This window comes from Heterodontus francisci, unplaced genomic scaffold (assembly GCF_036365525.1).
Source record: "Heterodontus francisci isolate sHetFra1 unplaced genomic scaffold, sHetFra1.hap1 HAP1_SCAFFOLD_43, whole genome shotgun sequence".
Lineage (NCBI taxonomy): Eukaryota > Metazoa > Chordata > Chondrichthyes > Heterodontiformes > Heterodontidae > Heterodontus > Heterodontus francisci.
Genome location: NW_027141852.1, coordinates 19,751,749 through 19,767,918, shown reverse-complemented (window position 1 = coordinate 19,767,918; position 16,170 = coordinate 19,751,749). Strand labels below are relative to the sequence as shown.

Below are 16,170 nucleotides of genomic sequence, written 5' to 3'. Positions count from 1 at the left end.
AAAGTATATTTTGGAAAAAAAAAGTAGCTTCTTGAAAGCAAGGTTGGTTACCAGAGACAAGTGGATCATTTGGTAATTAACTCAAAAGGTTTTACCTGCTTCACTTCTTACATCCTTTACCTAAACCAGCACTGACTGGAGTTCCAATTTGTCAGTTTCCAAAATCCCAATGCTCTCTCCGTGATGCTGCAAATCATATTAAATTATTCAGACTTCTCATGAATTAATTCAATAACCAACACAAGAATCATCGGTTTAAAATTCATTTCAGAGTCTTAGAGTCATTTATTTATGACACTGACGGAGGCCATTCGGTCCATTGAGTCCATACCAGCTCTCTATGGAGCAATGCAGTCAGTCCCACTCCCCGGCTCGATCCCTGTAACCTTGCAAGTCTATTTCTGTCAGGTGGCCATCCAACTTCCTCGTGAAGTCATTGATCATCTTCGCTTTCACCACGCTTGTGGGCAGCGAGTTCCAGGTCATTACTTCCCACTGTGTAAAAAAGTGCTTCCTCATATTTCCCCTGCCTCTTCTGCCCAAAACTTTCAATCTGTGTCCCCTAGCCCTTGTACCATTTGTTAATGGGAACAGGTTTTCCTTGTCTAACTTATCTACTGACTTTCATAACCTTGTACACTTCTATTAAATCTCCACCCAGCTTTTCCAAGTTCCAACTGTAACTAAAATCCTCCAGCCCTGGAACCATTGTGGTAAATCTCATCTGCACACTCTCAAGGACCCTCACATACTTCCTAAAGTGCAGTGACCAGAACTGCATGCAGTAATCCATTTGGCCCCTAACCAGAGCTATATAAAGGTTTAGCATACCTTCTCTGCTTTTGTACTCACTGCCTTTATTTATAAAGCCTAAGATCCCATATGCTTTACCAACCACTCTCTCAATATGTCCTGTCACCTTCAAAGATCTATGCACATGTACCCCCAGGTCCCTCTGACCCTGCACACTCTTTAGAACTGTGCCATTAGGTATACATTGCCTCTCCCAATTCCTTCTGTCAAAATGCATCAACTCATACATAACAGTATTAAATTCCATCTGTCACCTCTCTGCCCATTCTGCTGGCCTATCTATGTCCTGTTGCAAACAGTTCATATCATCCTCACTGTTTGCCTCACCTCCAAGTTTGGTGTAATCGGCAAATTTTGAGATTCTACTCTATATTCCAAGATCCACATATTTTATACATAGCAAGAAAAGCATTGATCCCAGCACATTCCCCAATCCAAAAAGCAACCATCTGCGACAACTCACTGTTTTCGGCCCTGAAGCCTATTTTCTTTCCATTTGGACACTGACCCTCCTATTCCATGAGCCTCAAGTTTGTTAACCAGCCTTTTATGTGGTGCCTTATCAAAGGCTTTCTTCAAATCCAATGGCGCAGTGGTTAGCACCGCAGCCTCACAGCTCCAGTGACCTGGGTTCAATTCTGGGTACTGCCTGTGCGGACTTTGCAAGTTCTCCCTGTGACCGCGTGGGTTTTCGCCGAGTGCCCTGGTTTCCTCCCACAGCCAAAGACTTGCAGGTTGATAGGTAAATTAGCCATTATAAATTGCCCCTAGTATAGGTAGGTGGTAGGGGAATTGAGGGAAGGTGGGGATGTGGTCGGAATATGGGATTAATGTAGGATTAGTGGAAATGGGTGGTTGATGGTTAGCACAGACTCGGTGGGCCAAAGGGCCTGTTTCAGTGCTGTATCTCTAAATAAAATAAATAAACAACATCCACTGCATTTCCTTCATCAACCTTCTCTGTTATTACATCAAAAAATTCAATTAGATTAGTCAAGCATGATCTGCCTTTTACAAATCCATGCTGGTTATCCTTAATTAACTCAAACCACTCTAAGTGTCCATTGATATTTTCCCTGATTATCATTTCTGAATCCTTATCCAACACTGATGTTAAATTAACGGGCATGGAGTTGCTTGGACTGTCCTTACATCCTTTCTTGAATCAGGGTGTTATTTGCCACTCTCCAATCCCCTTATCCAGGGAAGATTGGAGGATTATGGCAAGCCCCTCCTGGAGGGAGTCTGGAGCGGTGGTGGACCTCTGAGGAACCAACTACCGGCGAGCCTATCAAGTGAGACCCAGGCGCGGGGCCTTCAATTACCTGGAGGGGAGTTGGAGAGGCAGCGGATCCTGTGAGGAACCACAATTCAGGAAGGATGAGAAGGTCATTGTGAGGGTACAGAGGAGATTACGTTCAAGATTTACCAGTTTATAAGCAAATGCAGAGGCAAGGAAAGGTGCAGGGCAGATCAAATAATAGGAAGCTGTGTTTGGATGGAAGGCAGGAGTGATTAAATGACAGAAGAGATGATGGTGCAAGGCAAAAGTGGGAGCAAACAACATTTAGAAGGCATAGATACCAGGAGTGAGACTTAAACCCAGGCAGACACATGTCTACTGGATTTTAAGTCCAACACCTTAACCACTCAGCCATCCTGATGCAGTAGCCAAATCCAACAAAATGAAATTTAATGTGATTCAGGTGCCATCTGGCCTTTTACAATCTACAATTATGACTCATCTCCCACGCTAAATTGGACCCTTCATGATCTTATAAACCTCAGTCAGATCACCCCTCAGTCTAGGTTTCTCTCAGATGTGGGATCCCAACTCTTTTAGTCTAACTTGATAACGAAGATGTCTTATACTGGGAATTAGTCTAACGTCTCTCCTCTGTACCCTTTCCAAGGCCTCAATATCACCCATCATGTGAGGAGACCAGGACTGGACACGATATTCCATGTGAGGCCTGACCAAGGTTTCATAAAAGGACAAATTAGGGACATCTCAGATACTGAAGGAGTCCGTGTCCAGAAGCAGCAAGACCTGGACAACATTTAGGCTTGGGCTGCTAAGTGGCAAGTAACATTCACAATACATAAGTACCAGGCAATGACCATCTCCAACAAGAGAGAATGTAACCAACTCCCTTTGACGTTCAACAGCATGACCATCGCTGAATCCCCCCACCATCAACATCCTGGGGGTTACCATTGACAGAAGCTTACTGGACCATCCATATAAATATTGTGGCACCAAGGGTAAATCAGAGGCTGGGAATTCTTGGAATTCTGCAATCAGTCACGCAGCTCTAGGCACTTGGTGAAAAGCTCATCAGGAGAGCTGGTGCAATGGACTGATCAGGTGTGCAGAAAAGTGGCAAATGGAGTTCAACTCGGAGAAGTGTGAAGTGATGCATTTGGGGAGGTCAAGCTGTCAAAGGAATGCACTATTAGTGGGAGAATACTGAGAGCTGTAGAGGAAGTGAGGGACCTTGAAGTGAATGTCCACAAATCCCTGAAAGTAGCAGGACAGGTTGATAAGTTGGTTGAGAACGCTTATGGAATCATTTCCTTTATTAGCCGAGGTATAGAATATAAGAGCAGGGAGGTTATGCTGGAACTGGATGAATCTTTAGTTAAGCGCCAGCTTGACTTCTGTGTGCAGTTCTGGTCACCTCATTACAGAAAGGATGTAATTGCACTGAAGAGGATACAAAGGAGATTTACGAGGATGTTGCCAGGACTGGAAAAATGCAGCAATGAAGAAAAATTGGAAACCATAGAAACCATAGAAAAATTACGGCACAGGAGGAGGCCATTCAGCCCATTGTGTCCGTGCAGGCCGAAAAAAATCTAGCCGCCCAATCTAATCCCACCTTCCAAAACCTGGTCCATAGCCTTGCCGGTTACAGCACTTCAGGTGCATGTCCAGGTACCTTTTAAAAGAATTGAGGGTTTCTGCCGACACCACCATTCCTGGCAGTGAATTCCAGACACCCAGCACCCTCTGGGTGAAAAACTTTCTCCTCATGTCCCCTCTAATCCTTCTGCCAATCACCTTAAATCTGTGCCCCCTGGTAATTGACCTCTCCGCTAGGGGAAATAGGTCCTTCCTGTCTATTCTATCTGGGACCCTCATAATTTTTTACACCTCTATTAAGTCAACCCTCAGCCTCCTCTGTTCTAAGGAAAACAACCCTAGCCTATCCAATCTTTCCTCATAGCTACAACTTTTGAGTCCTGGCAACATTCTGGTAAATCTCCTCTGTACTCTCTCCAGTGCAATTATGTCCTTTCTGTAATGTGGTGACCAGAACTGTATGCAATTCTCCAACTGTGGCATAACCAGCATTTTATACAGTTCCAGCATTACATCCCTGCTTTTGAATTTTGATTGAAATTTGATTGAAATGTACAAAATTGTGAGGGGCCTGGATAGAGTGGATGGGAAGGGCTTATTTACCTTATCAGAGAGGTCAGTGACTAGGGGGTCATCGAATTAAAGTGATTAGTAGAATGATTAGAGGGGAGATGAGGAAACGTTTTTTCACCCAGAGGGTACGAGGACTCTGGAAATGAGTGCCTGCAAGGGTAGTTGAGGCAGAAACCCCCTACTCATTTAAAAGGTGTCTGGATGTGCACCTCGAGTGCCTGAACCTGCAGGGCTACGGACCAAATGTTGGACAATGGGATGAGGCTGGGTGACTCATTTTTTGACTGGTGCAGAGACGATGGACTAAGCAGCCTCTTTCTGTGCCGTCGACTTTCTATGATCTAATGCAGACACGATGGGCCGAATGGCCTGCTTCTGCACTGTAACAATTCTGTGATTCTTGACTCTCCAAAACTTGTCCATCTACAAGGCAGAAGTCAGGATGAGTGCAGCTCCAACAGCACTCTAGATGCTCAACATCATTCAGGACAAAGCAGCCCATTTGATTGTCACCCCATCCACCACCTCCATTCTCTCCCTCCATCACTGACACACGGTGGCAGCAGTGTGTACCATCTACAAGATGCAATGCTGCAACCCGCCAAGGCTCCTTTGACAGCACCTTCCAAACACAAGACCTCCACCACCTTGAAGGACAAGGGCTGCAGATTCATGGAAACACCACCATCTGCAAATTCCCCTCCAAGTCACCCACCATCTGATCTGCAAATATATCGCTGTTCATTCACTGATGTTGGGTCAAAATCCTGGATCTCCCTTCCTAACAGCTCTGTGGGTGTACCTACACCACATGGAGTGCAGCAATTCAAGAAGGCAGCTCACCGCCGCCTTGTCAAGGACAAATGGGGATGGGTAACAAATTCTGGCCTTCCCAGCGTCACTCACAACCCATGCAAGAATATGCCTCATCTTATACTCAATTGTCCTCTGAATGCAGCCCAACCCTCTATTTGCTCCAGCTATCACTTCACAGCATTGCTGCTGTAACTTTAGAGATCTGTGCACTAGAACATCCAGATCTCTGCTCAAAATTATTTTCTTTCTCCACCTGCTTTAATGTTTTTCCCTGAAGGGTGTATGAATGTTGAGCATTCGCCCTTGTCCACATGAATAACACTGCACTTACACAATTTAAACATCATTTACCAGTCATGAACCCAATCTCCCAACACATGAAGATCAGCCTGAAACAGTCGAGTATCGTCTACAGTCTGAACACTCGCACAGATCTTCAAATCAACTGTAAATTTACAGATGGTGCCCCCTACACCTACATCCAGATCATTAATATAAATAGTAAAGAGCAACAGTCCCAACACCGATCCCTGTGGGACACCACTGGTAACTGGTCTCCAAACAGATCCAGATCCATCTGTAACTACCTTCTGCCTACGTCCTGCCAGTCAGTTCCCAATCCAGCTCAATATATTACCACTGATACCAGGGACTTTAATCTTGTAGAGAAGCCTCTTGTGTGGAACCTTATCAAAATCTTTTGGATGAGATCAGCTAATTGAACACAGGCCGGATATTCGGCCTAGTCCTGTCCTGCTCTGTGTGTGGGTCTCAGGACTACACAAGGTGAGATCAGTTCACTGAGCACAGACCCTTCCTGCTCTATATGGTGCTCAGTACCTCATCAAATGAGAATAACTAACAAAGAACAAAGAAAATTACAGCACAGGAACAGGCCCTTCGGCCCTCCAAGCCTGCGCCGATCCAGATCCTCTATCTAAACATGTCGCCTATTTTCTAAGGGTCTGTATCTCTTTGCTTCCAGCCCATTCATGTATCTGTCTGGATACATCTTAAAAGACGCTATCGTGCCTGCGTCTACCACCTCCGCTGGCAACACACCACAGGCCATGGAGCCTCGGCCCATCCTCCCCTGATTGTGGTTCAGTGCCAACCAGGTCAGATCAGCTAATTCAGCACAGGCCGGAGATGGAAGCTGGACCTTTCCTGCTCTGGGGACTCCGTACCATACCAGGAGTGACGAAGTAAAATACCACACTCCGGGGATGGAGCCTGTGATTTCTCTGTTCTGTGTGGGGCTCTGTGCAACACCGTGTGAGATGAACTATCATCCCTCAGGCTGAGGAAGGAGCCTGGGCCCAGTCTGTTCTGTGTGGCTCCTACCACACTGGGTGGGATCAGTTAACTCAACACAGGCCATGAATACAACCAAGCCCTTTCCTGCTCCGTGTGGCTCAGTATCACACCAGGTGGCATCAGTTAACACAGCACAGACTGGGGCTGGAGCCTGGGCCTGTCCTGCTCTGTGGACTCAGTAACACAATCTGTGAGATGAACCTTTTTAGAAAGACTTTAGTGTATTTAACTCTGTCCAACACTGTGAGGCAGCTTTCTGTGTTTATAAAAAGTGTAATTTATTGACTGGTCTCTTGGATCAAACAGGGTAACAGACAGAGATCTGTGTGCAGAGGGTTTGGGGGTGAGCTCTAATTCCTAACCCTTTCTGGATTGTGAGGAATAAAGAATGAATGAGAGAGAGAGAATGTGGGAGAAGAGATGATGGAAGAATTTGTCCTTGAACCTGATTAAAAGTGGCTCAAACGCAAGATAATATTAAGATATCAAGAGCAGAACATTAACATAATCTGAGTTCCGCGATCTGGTCGGGTCCCATTCCCCTGAAGTGAGGAATGAACGGGTGAGGAAATTCCACCTGGAGTTATATTTGTCTCCAATGAAGATGAGTTCACAGTGAGGATGGAATAGCTCAGTTGGGAGAACACTAGATTGAAGAACCAGGATACAATCCCTGGTTTCATCAGTTTTAATTTGGTGACTCCTTCATTTTAAGTAGAGAGAATCAGAGGGGAGATTTTCCACTCTTGATCCCATGGGCTGAATTTTAAACTAACGGTGCGGCTCTCGGCAGAGGCACCGGAAGCAGGTGTCGTCACCACACGAGTGAAATGTGGCCGGCCGACCCCGATCACGGAGCAGCCGACCAATTAATGAAGGGGAGACGTGGGGCCCGTGGAATCAAGGACCAGAGGCAGGGAACGAGGTACCGATGGCACCGACATCTGACACAACGGCAGGTGCTGGCACCATATTAAAAGGGCTGCCAGCCCTGCATTCACTGCTGCCTGGTTTAAAGGAGTGTCTTCCTGAGAACCCTCTGCTGTCCCAGGACCCGTTCTGCTGCCTCTGCTGCCTGATGGGTAAGGAGCTGAACACGAACCTGCAGCGTCCATGACTGAAAGAAGACACCAGGTGGCCCCATGGTTTAGCGATGTCTCCCTGCATGTTCTCCTTCAGGCTGCAAGGGAAAGGCGGGAAATAATCTTCCCCAGGGGCAGGAGGAGGAGGCCTGCCCACCTGGCCAAGCAAGGTTGGCTAGAGGTATTGGGGGAGGTCAGCAGCTGTGGGTTCACCCCCAGGACATGGATCCAGTGCAGCAAGTGGGTCAATGACCTGATCCGGGCTGCTCAGGTGAGAACTCTAAACACTTTGGACCCTTTGGACATTGCATGTGGCAGAGTGAGAGGGAGTGTTTGGTGGAATGGGAGTGACCACCCAGTCATGTGTATTGGGGAAGGGCAGCAGGACATGCTGCCTGAGGCTTGGCTGCATTTCAGTGAGAGGCGCACGTCAGTCATTGCATAACCTCACACAGTCCCTCGAGAGGGGCCGCATGCAGGAGACTTATGTGTGTCCCCATCATGGACTGCTGGACTATCACCATCAGAGATGTTGGGCTTGTCCCCGCTGGGAGACTAATTTTGTTCATCATTGTGTCTGCAGGAGAAGACAGCCCACAATTGGAAAGAGCGTGTCAAGACTGGCGGTGGAGTGCCTTATCTCCAATGTCCTCATCCCGATGGAGGAGGAGGCCATGGAACTGGCTGGGCAGCAAGGCAGCTGCTCCATAGCTGATGGAGAGACAGGGAGACCTACCCAAGAGAGTGAGTGAGCATCTCCTGGGGCACAAGGGAGCATCTGCTGCAAAGGAGCCACACTGCTCATCTGTTCACCACTGCATCAATGGAGCTGCACAGTAGGGGTGGTTGGAATGTCCCGATGGGAAGACCCTAACCCTTCAATGTCCCTGTTTTCACATGCAGGTCCGGATGAATGACAAGAGCGAAGAGCTGGAGAGACTGGGGGACAGCCGGACACCTCTGAGGAGGAGGAGGGAGCCTCAGAGGGTGCACCGTCACATCATTCCCCCGCATCCTCCACCAGCACAGAAACTCTTACACGGTGGGTATCCGATCGCGGTTCGATTCGAGCTCACAAGCTGGTGAGCACATCACAGACAGGCGCGGGCAGCTGACGGAGGCTGTGACAGCCGAGGCCACTGACAGAGGGAGGACTGTGGGATGCCAGGCCCATGCTGAGTCCTAGGCTGATGACGTGCCTCTGGTGTCACCGGTAGCACTGGAAATGCTGCAGCTGCAGCGAGAGGTCATGCAACATCTGGCAGAGATGCCAAAGGCTATGTGTACTCAAGCAAGGATGATGGAGGAGTCCATCCAGGCCTTGGGTGCTGCACTGTCTCTGATGGGGGTGTGTCTGGCTTCCTCCATTGAGAGATTGGTGACTGTCATGGAGAGCCAGATCCAGCCGACCAATCAGTGGTTGCCGGAGATGTTCGCAGACCTGCACTCCATCACTTCGTCCATGAGCTCGATCCAGTGGTGACAAGGTGAGAGGGGGGACGAGGCACCTGAACTCTCCACCAGGTCCACGTCCCTCTCAGGTCAGCAGGGAGGTACAAGTGTGTCTTATAAGGTGGAGGAGTAGCTGGCTGCTACATCTGGGGTCTCCTCTCTGGGTGCTCATGGTGTGGACAGTAGCTCCAAAGCCCCTCTGCCAGTGACACCAGTGATGCCAGCACCTCCATCATCCTCGATGACAGAGGGGGTCCCTGTACCTGTGCAGGAGGAACTCAGTGTGCCAGGGCCCTCCAGGCCTCAGGCAGTGAGAGGACAGCCGCCAATGTCATCCCAAGCCATGGGGCAGCAAGGTCAGCAGCCTGTCTCCACCTCAGCTGACAGAGCAGGGGGAAAACCATGTAGGAGCACCCGGAAAAGATTTCAGAAGAGCACCTAGATTCACTTTGGGATTCACGGGTGAATGTATATTCCAGATGGATGGGGTTGCCATTGATGTCACATGGAATAAAGAAATGTTGTTCTCTCACTATGTCTCCTTCCTAGTGTTGATGCCCTTTGGGACTCCATTTAAATACTTCCTCCCAAGGGGCTGAAAGTGAGGGACCAAGCCCCGAGCTCACAAAGCTTCGGCCTTTCCACTGTGCAATGTGTACCTGGGCGCTGCAGTACAGAAGGAAGGAGGTGACAACAGGGCTGCTGAAAGCTAAGGCTTTATTGCTGTGGTTCCAGAAGGGGAGGTGGTGGCGTCGTGGTAATGTCACTGGACTAATAATCCAGAGGCTCAGGCTAATGCTTTGGGGACATGGGTTCGAATCCCACCATGGAAGATGGTGAAATTTGAATTCAATTAATAAAAAATCTGGAATTAAAAGCCATTCTAATGGTGACCATGAAACCATTGTCAATTGTTGTAAAAACCCATCTAGTTCACTAATGCCCTTCGGGAAGGAAACCTGCCATCCTTCCCTGGTCTGGCCTATATGTGACTCCAGACCCACAGCAATGTGGTTGACTCTTAAATGCCCTCTGAAATGGCCTAGCAAGCCACTCAGTTCAAGGGCAATTAGGGATGGGCAATAAATGCTGACCTAGCCAGCGATGCCCACATCCCACGAACGAATAAAAAAAAATGAATTTTTAAAAAAGTGGGTAAGGCTCAAGGGAAACGTGCATGTATAAGGGTGTCTCGTGTCTCTCTTGGTGGCTTTCCTGCTGTGCCTGAGGCCCTTCATCTGGCATTGCCTGGCATCCTCCGCATCCTCATCATCAGAGGAGGCATTGCACTCCATGATATCCTCACTGGTCAACACCTCACCCCTCTGTAGTGCCAGATAGTGCAGTGCACAGCAAACCACCATGATACGTGAGACCCTCGCTAGGGCATACTGAAGGGATCCACTGGATTGCTCTCGGCACCTGAATCTCATCTTCAAGAATCCAATGGCATCCTCGATGGTCGCTCGGGTGGCAGGTGTTGTACCTCTCCTCTGCATCTGTGCGTGGGTTCCTCACAGGCGTCAGTAGCCATGTCCTCAGTGGGTAGCCCTTGTCCCAAGGATCCATCTCTGAAGGCACATGGGGGTGGGGGCACGGAAAAGTTCTGTCACCTGGGACTGCCTTGCTATACAGGTGTTGTGGCTGCTTTCTGGGAATCATGCATACGCCTGTAGGATACATTTGCGGTGGTCGCAGACCAGTTGCATACTGAGCAAGTGGAAAGCCTTCCTGTTGAAGGCTGCTGGCTGGTCTACAGAAGCCTTGATGGCCAAGTATGTACAGTCAATGACACCCTACACCTGGGGGAATCCAGTGATGGTCCCGAATCCTATAGCCCTCTCAGCTTGACTGTTTGGATCAAAGCACACATAGTCGCCGGCCCTCCTGAACAGGACATTGGTGATGTTGATGTACTGATTCACCACAGACTGTGAGGTTCTGCACCTATCTCCAGTGGATCCCTGCAACGATCTGGTGGTGTAGGAGTTCAGTGGCACAGGGACACTGGCATCAGATGCCCACCAAGATCCATGGGGCCAACTGCACCATGGCAGAGAGATCAGTGACGACCTCCATGGAGAGGTGCAGTCTGCGGAGACACTGTCACTCGGGCATTTGCAGGTAGTTGAACCTCGGCTGATGTGTTCCTCTGCCTCCTTCTCCAGCCTTTTGTTCAAGGCTGGCCCTCCTGTGGGCCCCCAAGCTGCTGTGGTGCCTGCATCTCCCTCCCTCTCTCTCATAGAGTCATACAGCACTGAAACAGGCCCTTCAGCCCACCGACTCTGTGATGACCAACAACCACCCATTTATATAATCCTACATTAATCCCATATTTCCTACCACATCCCCACCATTCTCCTAGCACCCACCTACACTAGGGGCACTTTACAATGGCCAATTTACCTATCAACCTGCAAGTTTCTGGCTGTGGGAGAAAACCAGAGCACCGAGCGGAAACCCACGCGGTCACAGAGAGAACTTGCAAAGTCTGCACAGGCAGTGCCCAGAACTGAACCCGGGTTGCGGAAGTGCAGAAAGTTTTAGTTTAGACATGCATCAAGATCGAGCAGGCTTGGAGGGCCAAATGTCCTGTTCCTGTGCTGTACTGTTCTTTGTTCTTTGTCAGGCTGCGGTGCTAACCACTATGCAGCCACTGTACCTCCTCAATGGGAGCCTCGAATCCAGGGTGAATGAGGCCCATGACAGGTTAGCCTTCCCTGAGTGCAAGGCCTTCACAGTAAACAACACCCAGCCACCTTTACCTCACTTGACACCCTCAATGAGGTGGCACTGCCCCAATGGCTCCCTGGTGTGGCTCCGCCTGCAGAGCTGCCACCTTAGCCCCCAATCCTGACAGTGTTTCCCGATGCCCTTTCCCCCTCCACCCTTGCTGCCAAGTGATGCTACCTCACCCAATGGCTTCCTAGTGAAGCCAACACTCAGCTCCCACTTCCCAGTCACCTCCTTTAACCAGGCGAGGCTGTCAAGCCCCGAGGTTCCCATGTGCCATTGTTCAATTGGACCCAGTGAATAAAACTGCTGACAATCAGATTTAAACACCTGAAACACCTTCTCGCCATGTGGATGTGTGAAGTCCGCCCTCCATGTCAGCCGCCGACAAAAAGATCCGGTCCGATGTCTTCTGTCCCTAGTTCAGAACAGATTTGACAGAGTTAGAATCATAGAATGTAACTTTTATTCTGGATGAGTGAGAGGAATACATCACACTTTGGGGCTTTTGTAAGAGGATTTATTGATAAACCTGGGATTTGAGAGGAAGCTGGTTCATGGTTTACAGAACAAATTCAGCCCCTGGGGTGGAGCCAACAGCTGCACCGTCCAATAACAGACAGGACGGGGACACTGTCTCAGGCCCAGTGAGCTCAGTCGATGAAAGCATGAAACTCCGAATCTCAAGCTTTTGAGTTTGAGCCCCATGGTGGGTGTTTATTTTTCCTGTTTCGGCTGATTTTACAGGCATTCTCCAGCTCTGAATTCCTCGGCAGTGAATTCAAGGAGTGTTTGAAATGAGATTCAACAGCATTATCTGAAAGTCTCTCCTTGATTCAGGACTCTTACCTCTCTCCAGCATCTCACTGCTAAAGATTGAACTTTATCTCATTTCATTCTCAGCTGGGGGTCAGTGTGGATCAGTGAGACTTCTGACTGTCTCTCCCTTCACAATCTATCAGTGTTGAGAAAGTAATGGGGAATATTACTCACATGTTGTAATGTTTTATAAACACTTGAGTGTATTTCACGCTGTGTCTAACAGTGTGAGGTCCCCCCTAGTGTGTCAACTTCCTATGTTTACCAACACTTCAGCACAACATTCACATAATGTGAGCTCTGAGATCTGTTCAGATCCCATTCCCAAGAGTTGGAAAGTGGGATTGGGCTGGATCGCTCTTTTTCAGCTGGCACAGACACGATTGCTATATGGTCTTCTTCTGTGCCATAAATTTTCTCCATTTTCTATGTTCTATAAAGTGAGGTGTGATTGGGAGGGGCAATTCCACCAGGGTTATATTTTCTTCCAAAACAATGGTGGCACAGTGGCGCAGTGGTTAGCACTGCAGCCTCACAGCTCCAGCGACTCGGGTTCAGTTCTGGGCACTATCTGTGTAGAGTTTGTAAGCCACACAGTCTGTGGCTGTGTGGGTTTCCGCCGGGTGCTCTGGTTTCCTCCCACATCCAAAGAAATGCAGGTTGATAGGTAAAATTGGCCATTGTAAATTGCCCCTAGTGTCGGTAGGTGGTAGGAGAATGGTGGGGATGTGGTAGAGAATATGGGGCTAATGTAGGATTAGTATAAATGGGTGGTTGTTGGTTGGCACAGACTCGGTGGGCCGAAGGGCCTGTTTCAGTGCTGTATCTCTAAATAAATAAATAAATGACACAAAGGATACTTCACTGTGAGACTGAAATAGCTCAGTTGGGAGAGTGTTAGACTGAAGATCTCTGGTTCAGTCTGGAGTTCCGTCAGTTCTCCTTTATTCTGCATTGGCCTTATGGTTTCAATCCTCGAGCTGCACAATTTTTACTGAAATTATTTACCCAGCATTGAAGGATTGGGTTGGACTGGAATAGTGAGACATCAAGGATGAGAAATATTTATATCTTCTGTATTCAGCTTATTCACTACAGAGTGTTTCCTGACAACACAGAGCATGTGCAGAGCGATCGTCGACATCATCAGTGCATCCAAACATTTGTCAGCTTGCCAGTATGAATCTGCGCATGCGTGCACCGACGTCATCACGCACCGACACAAGACGGAATGACGTCCAAACATTGCCTCACCCCTCAGTGGCTGCGATCGTCATTTCCATTCCCCACAAAATACCCTGCTTCGGCCGCTCACTCCCGGCCTCACTGCTTCTGTCCCCTGGACCGCTGCCATCCCACCTCCACCTCAGTTTAGCTTATTCACTATCTCATTCCGTCCTTTCCCCCAGCTTTTGACTCTCTCGGGGCCTGGTGAACATTTGATTTGATGCAATTGTCCTAAACTGAAGCCTTTCCACATCTCTGGGCGGTCAGATACACTCTGTCTGTTTGTTCCTGCTTGTGACCATTAACGGGAACAGCCGCAAATTCAACCTTTATCAGCAAACGGAAGATTATTAAAATGTATTCTGGATTACTCCAGCCCAGTGACAAAGATGCAATGGATGTTATTCAAAATAAGTTCTCTGACATTCTGTGTGCATCTAAAAGTTGGATTTGAAGTGTTAGGAAAACATGTCAAAGTAATAACTGAACATCTGCCAGCACTTACGGCGTTCAAATCCACAGCCTCGGTGTTATTAACACTGCGTTCTCGTCAACTGAACTAAGGAGCTGTGCAGACGGAGCCGGGTGTGGGATGAGACCCACGCTGGGTCGTTTGTGTTTTACTTCGCACACTTGCTGACAGAGTTATTGTATAAACAATGGAGATAGCACATCCCTGAAACATTGTTCCGATAGAAAACTGAGAAATAAGAACTGAGCGTGGAAATTGAACGGATCCAGAAATAAGAACTTTAATCTATTAAAGTCGATTTTGAAATTGAACAATACACGAACAGTTCCGAAAGGTCACTGACCCGAAACATTAACTCTGTTTCTCTTTCAACAGATGCTGCCAGACCTGCTGAGTGGTTCCAGCATTTCTTGTTTTTATCCCAACAGAGCGAACTCTCTTCTGATATAAAATCCAGCAGCTTGAGCTGCTGTAAAACTTAACTGAGCCTGACGTGATTTGAACACGCAACCTTCTGATGTGGAGTCAGACGCGCTACCGTTGCGCCACAAGTTCACAAACAAAGAGCTGTGTCCCATTCTTGATAGAATCACTTCTTGTTTCGATTCAGTGAATTGCAATTTAATTCAATCCTCATCTGCTCTCCACTCTGTCAGTTCAATACTTTATTCAAACTGATACTTGGAGTTCTGTTTTACAGGGTGTCTTCTGTTTAAGTATTTACTGGACTCACTACTCTGATTAATCAGACTTTTTGCTGCTAACTGCTGCTTGATACAAAGTGCCCATGAGTTCAGGAATTTCTCCTGGGGAACTGAGTCGGATTTGGCTCAACCATTAAATCCACAAAGTTATTGTCACTGCTGCTGTGCAGGAGTTAAAGGAAGGGATTGACCCAAAATGGTTTTAAATGATTACTGACAAATCAGGGCAAAAGGCAGGGCGGCACAGTGGCGCAGTGGTTAGCACCGCAGCCTCACAGCTCCAGCGACCCGGGTTCAATTCTGGGTACTGCCTGTGTGGGGTTTGCAAGTTCTCCCTGTGTCTGCGTGCGTTTCCTCCGGGTGCTCCGGTTTCCTCCCACATGCCAAAGACTTGCAGGTTGATAGGTTAATTGGCCATTATAAATTGCCCCAGTATAGGTAGGTGGTAGGGGAATATATAGGGACAGGTGGGGATGTGATAGGAATAGGGGAGTAGTGTAGGATTAGTATAAATGGGTGGTTGAGGGTCGGCACAGACTCGGTGGGCCGAAGGGCCTGTTTCAGTGCTGTATCTCTAAAACTAAAACTAAAACTCCTGTCCGAAATACTGATCAAAACTTACAGTTTTAAGGAGGTGATGGAGTGTTACAGGTGGAGGAGTTTAGGCACGAATTCCAGCACACCAGGCTTATATAAATATTGCATCATTTTCTCATGTACCTGCTATTGGACCAGAGGATTTTCCAAAATTTTACATCAACATAAATAAGGTTATTAGAAGCAAGTAAAATATCATTAAAATGGTCCAACATGTTCTGGATTGTTTTCTCTAATACCAGCTGTACAATCACCACAAATTTAATGTAGCTTCACACGGTGGGATTGCGTGTTCCAGTTCTATAAATGCACTTTGAACCCAATAACTTGATTTATTTCTAATGGGTTGGCTGGAGGTACATGATCATCTAAATATTTAAGAATTTTATGTGAAATGAATGCAAGGAAAAGCATTAGGGTGTGATTTACTGGATAACAGCGGAGCTGGCAATGTTTGGGAAATACTTGCTTGCAGCCAAAGCACACATTGACAATTTGGAACTGTGTGACAATGAATCCTAAATGAGGAAAATAGACTCTGCCTCTGTCACCAGGTGGGCTTAAAACACCAACACTACAGGTAATAGCTGAACACACTAACCGATTGTATGACAGAGTTAGTCGCTATCATTAAGTACCCTGAGCCAGGGTGGCAACGAACAGATCTCTTCCCCGTTCCACACGATTTCCGACATGTTC

At 47.8% G+C, this 16,170-nt stretch overlaps 1 non-coding gene across 1 annotated transcript; it reads right to left on the bottom strand.

Annotated features, from left to right (window-relative positions):
• Positions 1–14,653: 14,653 nt before the first annotated feature.
• On the bottom strand, positions 14,654–14,725 carry trnaw-cca (transfer RNA tryptophan (anticodon CCA)). The gene has a single exon. It is a non-coding gene; the product is annotated as a tRNA-Trp (tRNA).
• Between the last annotated feature and the right edge of the window lie 1,445 nt (positions 14,726–16,170).